Consider the following 14,207-nt stretch of genomic DNA (forward strand, 5'->3'; position numbering starts at 1 on the left):
GCTTCTCGCGAACCAGAGCAGCGCACGGAAACGCCGTTTACCTTCCCGCCAGAGCGGTCCCTATTTATCTACTTGCGCTTTTGATGTGCTTTCGAACTGCTAGGTGGGCAGGAGCTGGGACCGAGCAACGGGAGCTCACCCCGCCGCGGGGATTCGAACCGCCGACCTTCTGATCAGCAAGCCCTACACTCTGTGGTTTAACCCACAGCGCCACCTGGGTCCCTAACCCTAATATAGATTGACAATAAAGCATGAAATCTGACCTGGAGCTACGTATAAAATGACCACAAGGACCAAACTATAGTGAACCTTCCTTTTGAAAGAACAGCAAAATGACCCTCTCAATGTTTTAACCAGTAAGAAGGTCAGCCATTTGTTATCTAGTTTGGAGTGTTTGTTTGTCTGTCTGTCTGTTTGCTTGCTTGTTTGTTTGTTTTTGGACAGATGAAAGTGTTTAGAAATAAAACTGAAAATATTAGTTATATATAAAACACAGAATAAAACCTCTTCCAGTCCATATGCCATGAGTGAGTGATTACCCATATGGCTGTACAGACATCTGCCCCAGCCAGCTTGGCCAAAGGTCAGGGATGATGCGAATTGTAATCCAGAAACACCTGGAGGGCACCAGGTCCCCAGGTCTCACCTTAAGAAAACCTTAATACTCCCCCCCCCCAAAAAAAAGCTTAAATCTGATATTATTCTTGGCTTTCATTACAACATGAATTAAATGAGGCTTTGGGTGAGGTGGAGTGAGTTTGCTTGCACCCCTTATGACTTGACTGGTGGCGAATGTATGGTTGTAGCCCCCCAATGTACCGGTATGTTGTGACCTGGGGATCTTTGCTTGTTTGGCATTAATGGATGCAGACACAATATCCAATACTCAGTAGAATGGAGGGAAAGTGTTATCTTCCTCAAAGATTTGTAGGCAACACACATACTTTTTCACCACTGTTCCTGCATAGTGCAAACCAGTAAAATGCACCCTCCAAAGGCAAATGAAGAAAATAATAGGCTTTAGGGGGGAAATGTCCTCCATGCTTTCCTAATTACACAGAGCCAATTGAATGTCTTAATCTCCTATCTAATGTTAGTCAGTTGACACTAGTGAGTCATCTATAGATTTTAATTTCAATAAATAGGACTAAGTAGAAGGGACTTCTTGTTAAAACAGATATTTGCTGAACATACAGATTTTGCTGAACATTCACAGTGGATGAGCTTTGAGAGGTAAGTGTGATAAAAAGTTTTGAAGATGTGTATGACACAGTTTCTAGTAAACAGATAGATATATATGGTCTTTCAATATAGAAGGAGACCCAATATAGAAGGAGATATTCCATAAAATATAAGGTATCTTTTTGGAATCCAGTCCATGCACTAATTCGGGATATAAAGAATACACTTAGATATATTTTATATGGTTGCTTCATCTCCCCAAATTTTATTTTCCCTATTCCATGCACTGTGGTGCAAACATGGTGTTAGACCCTTATTTGTGTGTGTTTGTGCGTGTGCGTGTGTGTGCGCGCGTGTGTACACACACCCACACACCCCTGCCCTGAACTGAATGGAGCAGTAGCTGTGATGCAGTGGCTGCTGCACATTTGAAATCCTGCCATCGTCCTATATCTACAGATTTCAACCATTCTTAAAATGCAACTAGGATTATTTTATTTTGTAAAATACAGAGCCATTTTGAGGAGATCAGACTTAAGAGGGTTTTGGTTTTTTTTAAAAAAGAAGTCTGCTGAGCTGAGGGACGCAAGACTGATATTGGCACAGCAATTTGACAGGGGTTGTAACACTGTCACGCTTACAGGATTCTTCCCCAACCTGGTGCTCTTTAAATGTTGCAGGACTCCAGTGAAGAATATTTAATATATAGATTCTCTCTGAAATTTGTGTGTTTGTGATGTGTGTGTGTGGTGTGTGTGTGTTTGTGTTTGTGATATGTGTGTGAGAGGGGGGGGAGAGGGAGAGAGAGTTATGAACTATTCAGAGAGGGTTCTGCGTCCATGACTATCTCTATCTCATAGAAATCACCAGCTCTTAAAGGTGCTTTACTATGGCTCTATCGACTTGTGCAGCTCCTGTACCAAGCTAAGCTCACTGTATCTCTAAGTACCAAGGGTTTGTTATCAGCTAAACTCACACTAGAGTCAACGAGGGTCTATCATTCAGAACACTACTGTTCAGACCCCACCACTGACCACAGTCAAGAACCAGATTTCTTAAAATCAAAAGCTGACAGAACTACCACACTTACCGGCACATTCCACCACTTGGCGTTGTCTTGGTGTTGAACTCCAATTGCCTTCATCCCTGAAGGGTGGTTGAAGTCCAATATGTGGAAAGCTCTAGTCTGAGAAAGACAAGTTTATAAGCTCATAATATAATATAGATTAGGGTTGCCATATTTCAAACAGAAAAGTTGTTGAAGGGGTTCACTAAAAAAAGTTTAGTTTTGCCCAAATTTGTTGAGCTTAAAATGCAATTTTTGAGCTATTTCTATGGGAAATAGGCAAAAATGACACTGTCAACGTGGGCTTACATATGTCCGGATTTTCCAGGACTTTTTTGGCCGATTTTTGCCCAGACACTGCTGACGACTAAAGTATTATCTGAAGAAGTGTGCATGCACACGAAAGCTCATACCAAAATAAAAACTTAGTTGGTCTTTAAGGTGCTACTGAAGGATTTTTTTTATTTTGCTTCGACTCAGACCAACACGGCTACCTACCTGTAACATATTCTATTTGGCTGAGCTTATATTTGGTTTCCCCAAGGCCTTACCGGAGGACCATGTCCAGCCCTGCAAAACACCATTTTGCTTCCCACCCCAGGAAGATGAGCCCCCTTAATTTCCTGGGGTTGGGAAGCTGCCTTATACCAAGACAGGCTGTCCTGACACAGGTTGGCAGCTTCTCTCCAGGAACTTCGGGCAGGAGAATCTTCCCAGCCCTGCCGGGGCCTGGAACCCTGCATCTTTCCTCACACAACCATAAACCGCTCCATGATCATGCTGCTCCCCTCAAGGCAAGGTGTCTTCTCACAACCCCCCCCCACAACCCCCCCTCCCAGGGCCCTTGGTGCACACGGGAAGCCAACATGCCCCCCCCCCAAATGTCCATTTTCTCCCTTTACCAGACAATGAGTTCCATGGGGACATGGGGGGCGGCGGTGGCTTAGTAAACGCAGCTAGACTGGAGCTGTAAAAGTGGGGAAAGTTCAGCGTCCACACAGAACTAGGAGCAGAAGGGCGAGAGGGGGGAGGGGGGAGGGGGGTCACTCACCGTCTCTCTCCACGCGCTGCCTTCTCACAGCTCCCTCCGCAGCGCTACAGCTCGTGTGGAGCGCACGTGCCTTGTCCTTGCTCCTCCCCCCGCCTCCCTGTTCTGGGCTGGGGCTGCAGGTGTGGAGTCACGTGCCTTGTCATTGCTCCTCCCCCCGCCTCCCTGTTCTGGGCTGGGGCTTGCAGGTGTGGAGTCACGTGTCTTGCACCTTTCTGGGGCGGGCCAGCTGGCAGGGGCATGGAAGGAGCAGGGGAGGGGAGAAGCGTGGCGATGAGCAAGCCCGGCTAAGCGGAGCTTCCCTTTACCAGACAATGAGTTCCATGGGGACATGGGGGGCGGCGGTGCCTTAGTAAACGCAGCTAGACTGGAGCTGGGAAAGTTCAGCGTCCACACAGAACTAGGAGCAGAAGGGCGGGAGATGGGAAAAGCACGTGTGGAGCCCACGTGCCTTGTCCTTGCTCCTCCCCCCGCCTCCCTGTTCCGGGGCTGGGGCTTGCAGGTGTGGAGTCACGTGCCTAGTCATTGCTCTTCCCCCCGCCTCCCTGTTCTGGGCTGGGGCTGCAGGTGTGGAGTCACGTGCCTTGTCCTTGCTCCTCCCCCCGCCTCCCTGTTCTGGGCTGGGGCTGCAGGTGTGGAGTCACGTGCCTTGTCCTTGCTCCTCCCCCCGCCTCCCTGTTCCGGGGCTGGGGCTTGCAGGTGTGGAGTCACGTGTCTTGCACCTTTCTGGGGCGGGCCAGCTGGCAGGGCATGGAAGGAGCAGGGGAGGGGAGAAGGGTGGCGATGAGCAAGCCCGGCTAAGCGGAGCCTCGACTGGTCGTGCTGCCTGAGGGGGGGGGGCATGATGCAGCTGAGGGTCCCCTGCCCAGCAGACAAGGGAGAAGGCAGCGGGTGGAGGCAACGGGTCGTCTCTTTCCATTCCTATGAGCCATAGTGCGATTGACAAACATCCATCCCATGATTAACCGATCCTTTTACTTGCTCTGCTCTGGCAGCAGCTCTGCTGAATTCCTCCCTCCTTCTGCCTACTGCCTCCATTCCCTGCATTTTCAAAGTGCAGCAGTGAGTTGTGAGTTCCAGTCCTTATTTATACAATAGAGTGGATTTATACAATCCACACACAAAAAGGACTTATCAGGTTTAAGTTTGCAGAACTTAAAACAAAACAGAAACATCAGGAAAATAAATCACAAGGGCAGGGAAGAACAGCCAAATGAGAAGTGAGCAGACTTAGTGACCAGGGAATGCTGAGTGCTGAGGTAAAAATTCAGGGCCGGTGCTAGTAGGGTTTTTTGGGAAGAAGGTAAAATGCAGATCTACACGGATCCTCAAGGATCCTCCACTTTTTAAAAAACAACTCCAACAAATCCAGTGTCATATCACATCTGGAAGCCACGACTACAGACTGGACTACAAAAAACTGAATTTTAAGTCTCTCTAATGTTTCAATTTCAAGCAAATCAAAATCTTATTTTATGTGCCTTTTCCTTTGCAAATTTTGTTAACAGTTCCTTCAGGTCAAGTGCTGATGCTTCAGCATGTTCGATTGATATAGTTGTCTTTTTTTGGAGCATAGTTGAGCGTATGTGTGTTTTTATCAGATGATAAAAGATAATCCTGCTCATGTTTATGTGTAGGTGGTAAATTATTATTGCTGTTATTCCACCAAACAATAATCATCATCATGGGCCCTGGTATTAATACATGGGGTTAGGCACTTTTGGCTTTCTACTAAAGAGGTTTATACATGTTTAAAATAAATAAAAATATTGAAACTTTTCGAGGAAAATTGCACAGCTGCAAAATGAGGAATCACGGGATGTTTTTCCAAGACCGGCTTTACAATGCAATTCTGCACACATCTGCTTGGCTGTAAGTACCATTCGCTGCAATGGAACTTACTCCCAGGTAAGCAGACTGCAACCTTAAGCATGCTAAAATCAGTGCAAAGAACTGAACTTCAAGCACTTTCTACCTGTGAATCTCACCATCCCAAACACCAGCCATCGCTGGGGTCAAAACCCTTTCAAATTCCCTCTGGACTGGTAACCTGTCAGTGGATCATGTGGCAGTGAGTCCCACAAGCTCATTATGTGCAAAGAAGTTCATTGGGTGACTCCCTGGTTTCTCTAGCCAAGGCCCCACTTTAAACACCTCTGTTGTATCTGCCATCTCTCAAGAGTCCCTCCACAGCTACAATCTGTATCTCCTGCTTCCCATATGCAGGGTCATTGCCAGCAGCAGCAGCAGCAGCTAATCTCTCTTTCACACGTGCAAAAACACACACACACTGCAGGCTCCTGCATGCTTTTGCACACACAAATACACACACATACACACACACACTAAATAAACCACCTTTAAAAAAAAACTGCACAATTTCGCAACAAGCACCCTCCACAGCACATTACAAATCAGTTTAAAATGCAAGAGGGGTCTGGAGAAGACACCCCCAGCCAGGAAGAAACAGACCAGCCCTCCCCCCTTTCCCCTTTCCATAATCCATCACACTTTCTCCTCTCCCCCTCCCACTTTCGAGCTGCAAAAGCGGTGGGGTGTAAACGTAAGAGACGGAGGGATCCTCGCTTGTTCTCCCCACCCCACCCCGACCACCCCCACCAAGAAGTCACCCTATCTGGCTGGGTGCCTTGATGTCTATGCAGAGCAGCTGCAGGGGCAGCTCAGCCAGGGACAGTGGCTGCGGAGCCAGCCCAGGAGGCACAGTGGGGAGCCGGGTGGGAAGCAGAGGAGGAGGAGGCTGAGCCGTCTGCGCTCGGGGCAGAAACAGCGCACCCGGGGGATGGGGCGAGCTGCCCAGAGGGGCGACCAGTGCAGCGATCGGTGCCCAGGGGGGTGATCGGTGCACGGCAGCGCTCCAGCCCACAGCCCAAGCAGCAAGAAGCAGCAAAGCGTGCGCCCTGCTTTGCAATTTCGCGCGCTCGGGCGGACTTCCCTCTGCCTGCAAGGTGCAAGGTGTCATCCTGAAATGGATACACAGTCAAAAGGCTGTGTAGGTTGCATTTGCACAATGGGAGGGTGGCGCTCATACAGTGTGCATGTACCACCACCACCCCTTCTGCCATCCTTCTCATTTCCCCCTTAGGTCGGGGGGGGGGGCGGTACCTGGGACCCTCGAAATGTTGCTGGGTGGGTAGGCAGGGGCTGGTGAAGCTGGAATCCTACAACCAGTTTGTGGAAGGCTGCCCTTTAACAACCAGACAAGTTTTCCTTATCTAGAATGGCCAAGGCAAGACTGAAGGCTGAGATCTGACAAATCTAGAGGGAAGACACTGAGGAGGAACAACCACAATAGGACTTGTGACAGTCTTTCTTGACACATCAGGACGGTCACCAGAAACCTTCCTAGTGTCCCTCCCCAACCCCCTCTTTTCTTCATAATGTTTTACAGTAAACCAAGTGTAGAGAATATTTGTTTTGTCATTTGAGCAAATGCAGAGCCGAGCTGGATGGAATAGCCAGTTCTAACACACCTAACGTAATCTGCTCCATCAGAGACTTGGAAGGCAATGTGTAGGCAGAGGCTGAAAGACATAAGGTTGTGGCAAACGAGCAGCGCAAGCTGATACTGTATATTCAAAAGGGAAGCTAACATCTAGTTGTCATTGCTGTTGTTGTTTTTCCTCACATTGTTTATAGACTCACACCCATAGATGCCCCTGAGGGAAGGAGAGCAAACTTTACTAACCCTTTACCCCTTACTGACAAAATGTTCCATGTGGTGTTGCATAGCTGTGGTGGAGATTTTTTAATAAGCAAGTTCCTTCCGTGTGCAGAGATACCCTTCTCTCTGTGTCAAAGCTGAGAGGTTTACTGAGCAGGCACAGACTCACCTTGGTCAATGGAGGGAACCGCTCATCCCCTGACTTGATGTTTCAAATTATCCGGAGCCTTCATATGTATTTAATCCCCTGATGGGCTGGGGTGGGGCTGGAGGTGTTACTTCAGAGGGCTGGGTGTCTGGCAATATGGAGGGTTTGGGGGGGGGCAAAAGTGGTGGGTCAGGTAGGGTGGGACCCTTGTCAGCAATGCTGGGCAGCGGTCTCCAGGGGGTGGGGAGGGAAAGGTGAGAGAGGGGTGCCCACCCATGTGGATGCGAGCCAGATAGTCCTGCTAATGGCTTGGGGTAATCCACATGGATGAGCAGGGGGGGGGGGGGTGCTGGCCTCTGCCCAAATCGGGCTTATGGCTTTGGCAGGGAGGGGGCATCAGCGGAAAGAAGCTTTTGGAGTGTTTTTTAAGCCTTTCCTCGAGGGTTATTCTGTTCCCTCGGATCTCTCAAATGCCCCCTTTCTCCACTTTTTGTGGGGCTTCCTTTTGGGGCTTTTGTATTTTTTTCCTTTGGGGGGGTTTCTCTTTTGGGGGGTTAGGTGTGCCTATCACTTTTATGGCCAGGTCTCCCCATCTTCCTTCCCACAGGTGGGTGGGCTTTTTTGGAAATCCTCAAGGATAGGTTCCAGGGTCCTTCTCCGTCTCAGGCATTCACCCAAGTCTGGAAGAAAAGAAATGGAGGTACAATCATTATTTTCAATGCAAATAGTTTGTCCATAATGGAGAGTCTTCATTTATTCCAATGTATTATATCCACATTTAGAGCTTTCCAAACCGTACTATAATTAAACTGATACAACTTGTTTGTTCAAATTTTGGATAATTTGCATGCCCAAATATCTAAAACTTTCCCTAGCTATTGGAATCTTCAACATTGCTGTAAAAAGCCTGATGTATATGAATGGGGTTGTGTATGAAAAAGCATTACCTCTGCTTTCTTAAAAGTTTCTTGCAATCCTGAGACCCTGGAGAACTGTTCCAACTCTGTACATTTGCCTGCTGTGATAGGGTCAGAGGTGCATAAAATTATATCCTCTGCAAAGAGGCCTGAATTTTGTTCATTTCTGTTTGCAACCACTCCTGTACGAGTAGGTCCCAGGATGGTTTGGGCTCTACCTGCTGGAGGACCAGAAGCATTTCCTTGTTTGCGGCTGATGACATAGGGACAGGTCTCCCAATCTGGACAGTGGGGTTCCTCTGTGCCAGTGGAATGGGGGCTAAGGTTCCATGATGGTAGAGGCCCACCCTGGCTAAAGATTAGGCACTGGCTAAATATTTCACCTGTTAAGCTCACCTGTTTCTAAAATCCGGCGACAAAGATCATTATTCATCTAAAGAACAATTGCTATTCCAGGCTCTTACATGAGAGTAGAATCTAACCAAACTGCTTTTGGTTCTGGATCAATGTGGATCATTTATGGATATTTATGAATTTATCTACTGCTTTTCCTCCCAAACTGATATTTTGTGTTGTTGCTCCCTAGAAACTCTTGGTTCGTAAGCTGCTTTGGGCAAGTGCAATGTATCATTGTTCTACAAAATGCAATGTAGGTGGACAGTAGTTCCGAAAATACATATGTGATTCTGAAGGAGCCTCAGACTTTATTGGCACATCTAGTGAAAGATATAGGGGACCCAGGTGGCGCTGTGGTTAAACCACAGAGCCTAGGGCTTGCTGATCAGAAGGTCGGCGGTTCGAATCCCTGTGACGGGGTGAGCTCCCGTTACTTGGTCCCAGCTCCTGCCAACCTAGCAGTTCGAAAGCACGTCAAAGTGCAAGTAGATAAATAGGAACCGCTACAGCGGGAAGGTAAACGGCATTTCCATGTGCTGCTCTGGTTCGCCAGAAGCGGCTTTGTCATGCTGGCCACATGGCCTGGAAGCTGAACGCCGGCTCCCTCGGCCAATAATGCGAGATGAGCGCGCAACCCCAGAGTCGGTCACGACTGGACCTAATGGTCAGGGGTCCCTTTACCTTTACCTTTAGTGAAAGATATATTCAAGACTAAGTCCCACTGAAGGCCATTGAATGGGCCTTAGTCATGGCTTATCTAAGCCCCATGGGGGGTACTGGGACCTTAACTAACTGGGGTGGCTTTTTAAGGGAACCTGCCTTTTTCTCCCTTTTCTCTTGCTGTCTATCACAGCATCCACTTGCATGGATGTTACTGTCTCTAAGTTGTCCAAAGATTTCATCCATTCCCCAGCTATAAATCCTTAACTTCCCATCTGGCTTCTCTGTCTGCTTCATAGGACAGGTGAACATCTAGATGGCGCTATTTCCTACCTGCCATGTTGATAGGAATGCTGACACGAAAATCACAATTTTCTAATCTGTCTGAGAGCACGCCTTACACTTATAGAACAACGTCCAGTAAGAAGTGGGCAACAGAATAGCGATGGTGCAAAGTTGTTCTTGCTTTCTCTACTACGGTAACCCTGCAGAATGTGAGGAAGGGTCGAGGAGAATATTAGAATCAGAATCAGATGAGGTCATCATGGAAGGTGGAAGAGCAGCCCAGGGGTGAGAAAAGGGTGATCAGTTCACCCTTTCTGGTTGACTATCCATCTTCACAGGCTCCCTACACATTTTTAAATATGGACATCTGAATTGTCCTTTGGAGTTTGTTACTACTTTCCATGGAGACAATGTTGGAGAAAGAGAATTGCACTCTGGAGATGGCCAGTCGAGAGGAAGTACTCAAAGAGTACGGTTCCTGCCTCACTCCTCTTCTGACGATTCCTCCTCTTCACTGTTGTCCACATCCTTTGGAGGAGGAGCCATTTTCTTCTGTTTAACGTTCTTGGCGAGCTTCACCATAATGGTGGCGGGTTGTGTCCGGATGTCTAGTGTGTCGAAAGAAGCCTCCGCTCGCTCCTCTGGTGGATCCTCTTTTGACTCGTGAAGAGCGGAGGCTGCAGCTAAGGGACCCCCCATCCCACCCCCAGATCAAGGGGACCCTCAGGCATACACAGTAACTGCTGTCTCCTCTCAGGACCCGGCTTGGAACATAGATGATGGGTGATGGGAGACAGACTGCCTTACAGAAGCCAGACACAAACCATTTTACTATTTTGAGAATCTTTCTTTCGATGCCAGTTTCAGTTGCCTCTAATGAAAGGAGTTTTAGCAAACTAAAACAAATAAAAGTGACTAACCAACTTAAGTATCATCAGCATAGAACACGCATCCCCAAACTTCGGCCCTCCAGATGTTTTGGACTACAATTCCTATCATCCCTGACCACTGGTCCTGTTAGCTAGGGATCATGGGAGTTGTAGGCCAAAACATCTGGAGGGCTGCAGTTTGGGGATGCCTGGCATAGAACATATGCTAGCTTCTAAACTTTGTTATAAATACATTTGCAGCTTTAAAATCTCGTATTTAGTGCTGTTTGGTGGGAATTAATACAATATGCCAATGATAATACAGTCATACCTTGGTTGACGAATGGAATCTGTTCTGGAAGTCCGTTCGACTTCCGAAACATTCACAAACCAAGGCATGTCTTCCAATTGGCTGATTGGTCCTGGAAACAATGCTGACAGCCAAAACAGACGTTTGGGTTCCAAAGAACGTTTGCAAACCGGAACACTCACTTCCGGGTTTGCGGCGTTCGGGGGCCAAAATGTTCAAGCTGCAATGTGTCAACCAAGGAACGACTGTAATTTAAGCAACTTAATGCCTGAAGTGAACAGGAATAGCTGCCTGGCACGGAGCTTTATGGTGCAGCATATATATTGTTCTTTTGTTTTTTAATTTCCCCCAACCTCCTCAGTCAGTTTGATTCTGGCCTTTAATATGTAACAAGAATTTATTTATCTCAGCAGTAAAAAAAAAAATTATAATGCTATATGTTGATGCAGTTTATATCTCCTAATTCTGAAAAAAATTCTGAAAAAAATGCATACTATTTAAAATATTTTATTACTTATTTGTTATAAGTTATTTTGGATATTTTGTTGTGTAAATTAAGCTGGAAATCAATATTGTTTAAAAATAAACCTTTGTATTCAAATAATATACTGCCTACTTTTTATGCCCTTTATGAACACACATGTTGTGTGTGTGTACACAAACACACCTGGCGGGGGTGTGGGTGTGCCAAATTCAGCCCTCAGTAAGGAGTCTGTTCCGCTTTGTTTGCAAGATGAAGCACGTGGTCAGGCGTTTGGGGGAGGAAGCTTTCTTTGTTTCGATCGACTGCCTTTTTATTATTGTTTTGTCCCAGAAGCAGTAGCTCTGGTGTGTGTGAATGATCAGGTGTCCTCTATTAATCTTGCCATTCAATGGTTTTTGAACGATGCTTCCCTCCCCCACCCACAGAACTTTTATTTTATGATGACGCATGTTACCTACAATTGTTAGAATTGGTTACTGTATTCCCCCCCCACACACACACATTGTGAGGAGCTCACAATTGCCTCCCTTGCCTGCTAACATCAGGGATCGGCCTCTTGAGCAGGGAGAGAGAAGCCTGGCTTTAGATACAGCCACTCACTAAGGTCATAGAGCAGAGGTCGGCAAGGTTTACTTCACCTGGGCCAGTTCACTCCCGCAGAGATCATTCAGTGGGCCGGATCGCGTCTGCACAGGTGTGATTTTTGGTGTATGTGCATGTGCAGATGCGACTTCCGGCACCGCGGAAGCGAGCGAGTCCCCACTCCACCGGCTTAGTGCAGCGTGTGGGGACTCGCCGAGTAGGCAGCTCAGTTCGGGGGCGGCTTGTGGGCCGTTTAAACGACCCCCATGTGGTCCGTGGGCTACAGGCTGCCAACCCGTCATAGAGCCTGTTCTGCTGTCCAGCATCCATCCCTCTGCTTGGACACCAGAGCACAGCTAGGTCAGGGAGGGAGCCAGCCAGCCAGAAGGTGAGAAAGGGGCTCCTTCTATAGGAGGGCAAGGCAGCTCAGTGTGTAGCCTCCCTTGCAGACCTTTCTACAGTATGCCAAATGTAGCTGCTTAAATGGCTTTTGAGCAGGCAAACATTTTAGTGATTATTTTGTATTGGCAAACAATGGCATCTCTGGTTATGAACACTTCTGGTTACAAATGCTTTGGGTTATGAGCTCCACTAACCCAGAAGTAGGTGCTCCTGGTTGAGAACTATGCCCCAGGATGTGAATGGAAATTTTGTGTCGAAGGTGCATGTGCGCAGCGGAAGACTCCATTAGCAAAAGCGTGCCTCAGGATAAGAACGGTTTCTGCTTAAGAACGGACATCCAGAACAAATTAAGTTCATAACCAGAGGTACCACTGTACTGTATATCTTGATCACGTTGGTATTTTAGGAGTTGGTGTGTGTACACACCCACCCACGCACCACATATATATACATATACATATACATATGTGTGTTTGTGTGTTTCACCAAAAATTCCAGAGCATCATGGGAAACATTGGGACCTCTTTCTCCCCACCCAGCATGCTACTCAAGTGATAAAACCACCGATTTCAAGACAACCTCTGCACTGTGCTGAAATGAAGAGAGAATGGAAAAAAAACTTCAGTAGGGTCATGTGTGTGTTTGTATGTGAGAGAGGGAGAGTGTGCTTCAGTTCTGGTACTAACAAAAAAATCCTGGGTTAAATGTGTGCTTGGAGGCAACTTATCCCGCAACTGTCTACCTTTCTGAGCCACTATATCTTACCAAATTATTATTATTATTTATTAAATTTGTTTACCACCTTTCATGCAAGGATTCCAGGGAGGTTGACAACAGAAATATATGGAATGAAGATACAAAATACATAACGAAACAAAAACAATCCAACCCCCCCCAATTAAAAAAGCCATACAATGTTAATTAATCAGCTGAATGCCAGTTCCAGCTGGCAGACTTCAAGGGTTCTCATGAGTAGCAAAGGCCCTCGCCAACAGCCGGTTCTTCCCATGCAAACCATTTGAAGGGAAGGACTTCAGCCCGGTGAGGCAAAGTACATGAAAAGGTGGCACATGTCAAGGGGAGACTTGAAAGAGAAGACAGCCCGGAGTGTTAAGGCAGAGCAAGAATCGAAGGAGCGCAGACCCACCCAGGGCAGGACCCGGAGGAGTCTCAGTTCACATGCTCCTCCTCATGGATGTGGGTGAAGCTTCACGTTTTGCTCCACACTTCCAAGGTGCATTCTTGGCAGAGCTCAAAAACAGGAGATTCCACGGATCAGGTTGTTAACCAAAAGCTGCCCGAGATGTTAGCAGCTGAAACTACTTGGGTTTGGGGAACCTGCAATAAAAGCCCCACTCCCCAACTCTCATGCATGCAGGGGTCCCCTTTCTTTGGATCTTCCTCCCCTCAAGATTGTGTACACACCCACACAACCCTAACAAAAATAAATAAAAACCTTGCACTTGCTCAACATACACTGAAATAAATTATAAAAATCAAAGCCCCCAAATCCTCAGATTTTTTTCCAAAATGCAGTTTGTAAATCAACACATCCTGCGTGTCCAAGTGGCTCAATTTGGCAAATTCTGCTCAGCTGCTTGGGGGTGCAGGTCAAGAAGCTGCTTTAAACCAGCTCCAACTGTCCATCCATCTTCTCCTGTATTGCCTACCAGACGAAAATGAAAGGACAGTGAAATGAGACAGATGCACATGTGTGTGAGTGTGAATCCTAGAGTTGGAAGAGACCACAAGGGCCATCCAGTCCAGCCCCCTGCCAAGCAGGAAACACCACCAAAGCATTCTTGACATATGCATGTCAAGCCTCTGCTTAAAGACCTCCAAAGAAGGAGACTCCACCACACTCCAAAGAAGGAGACTCCACCACACTCCTTGGCAGCAAATTCCACTGCCGAACACCTCTTACTGTCAGGAAGTTCTTCCTAATGTTGAGGTGGAATCTTCTTTCTTGAAGTTTGAGTAAGGAACCAGGGAGCTGCCAGGTACCAACGGATGGCCATCAGACTCCAACCAGAAAGGCCAAGATAAAAAGGCCCACACTTAAAATGAAAGGCACAAATACAGGATGGGTGACACCTGGCTTGAGAGCAGTACATGTGAAAAGGATCTAGGAGTCTTGGTAGACAACAAACTTGACATGGGTCAGCAGTGTGATGCA

At 47.2% G+C, this 14,207-nt stretch overlaps 1 long non-coding RNA gene across 1 annotated transcript in view; it reads right to left on the reverse strand.

Moving 5' to 3' along the window:
• Nucleotides 1-3,453, reverse strand: part of LOC132592741 (uncharacterized) — a 5,037-nt gene extending 1,584 nt beyond the window's left edge. The window contains exons 1-2 of the long non-coding RNA XR_015948801.1: nt 3,300-3,453; nt 2,273-2,368 (exon numbers count right to left, since the gene is read on the reverse strand). This is a non-coding gene — a long non-coding RNA (uncharacterized LOC132592741). The remainder of the gene's footprint in view (nt 1-2,272; nt 2,369-3,299) is intronic.
• Between the last annotated feature and the right edge of the window lie 10,754 nt (nt 3,454-14,207).

The sequence above is a fragment of the Zootoca vivipara genome, chromosome 3, assembly GCF_965207765.1.
Source record: "Zootoca vivipara chromosome 3, rZooViv2.hap1.1, whole genome shotgun sequence".
Lineage (NCBI taxonomy): Eukaryota > Metazoa > Chordata > Lepidosauria > Squamata > Lacertidae > Zootoca > Zootoca vivipara.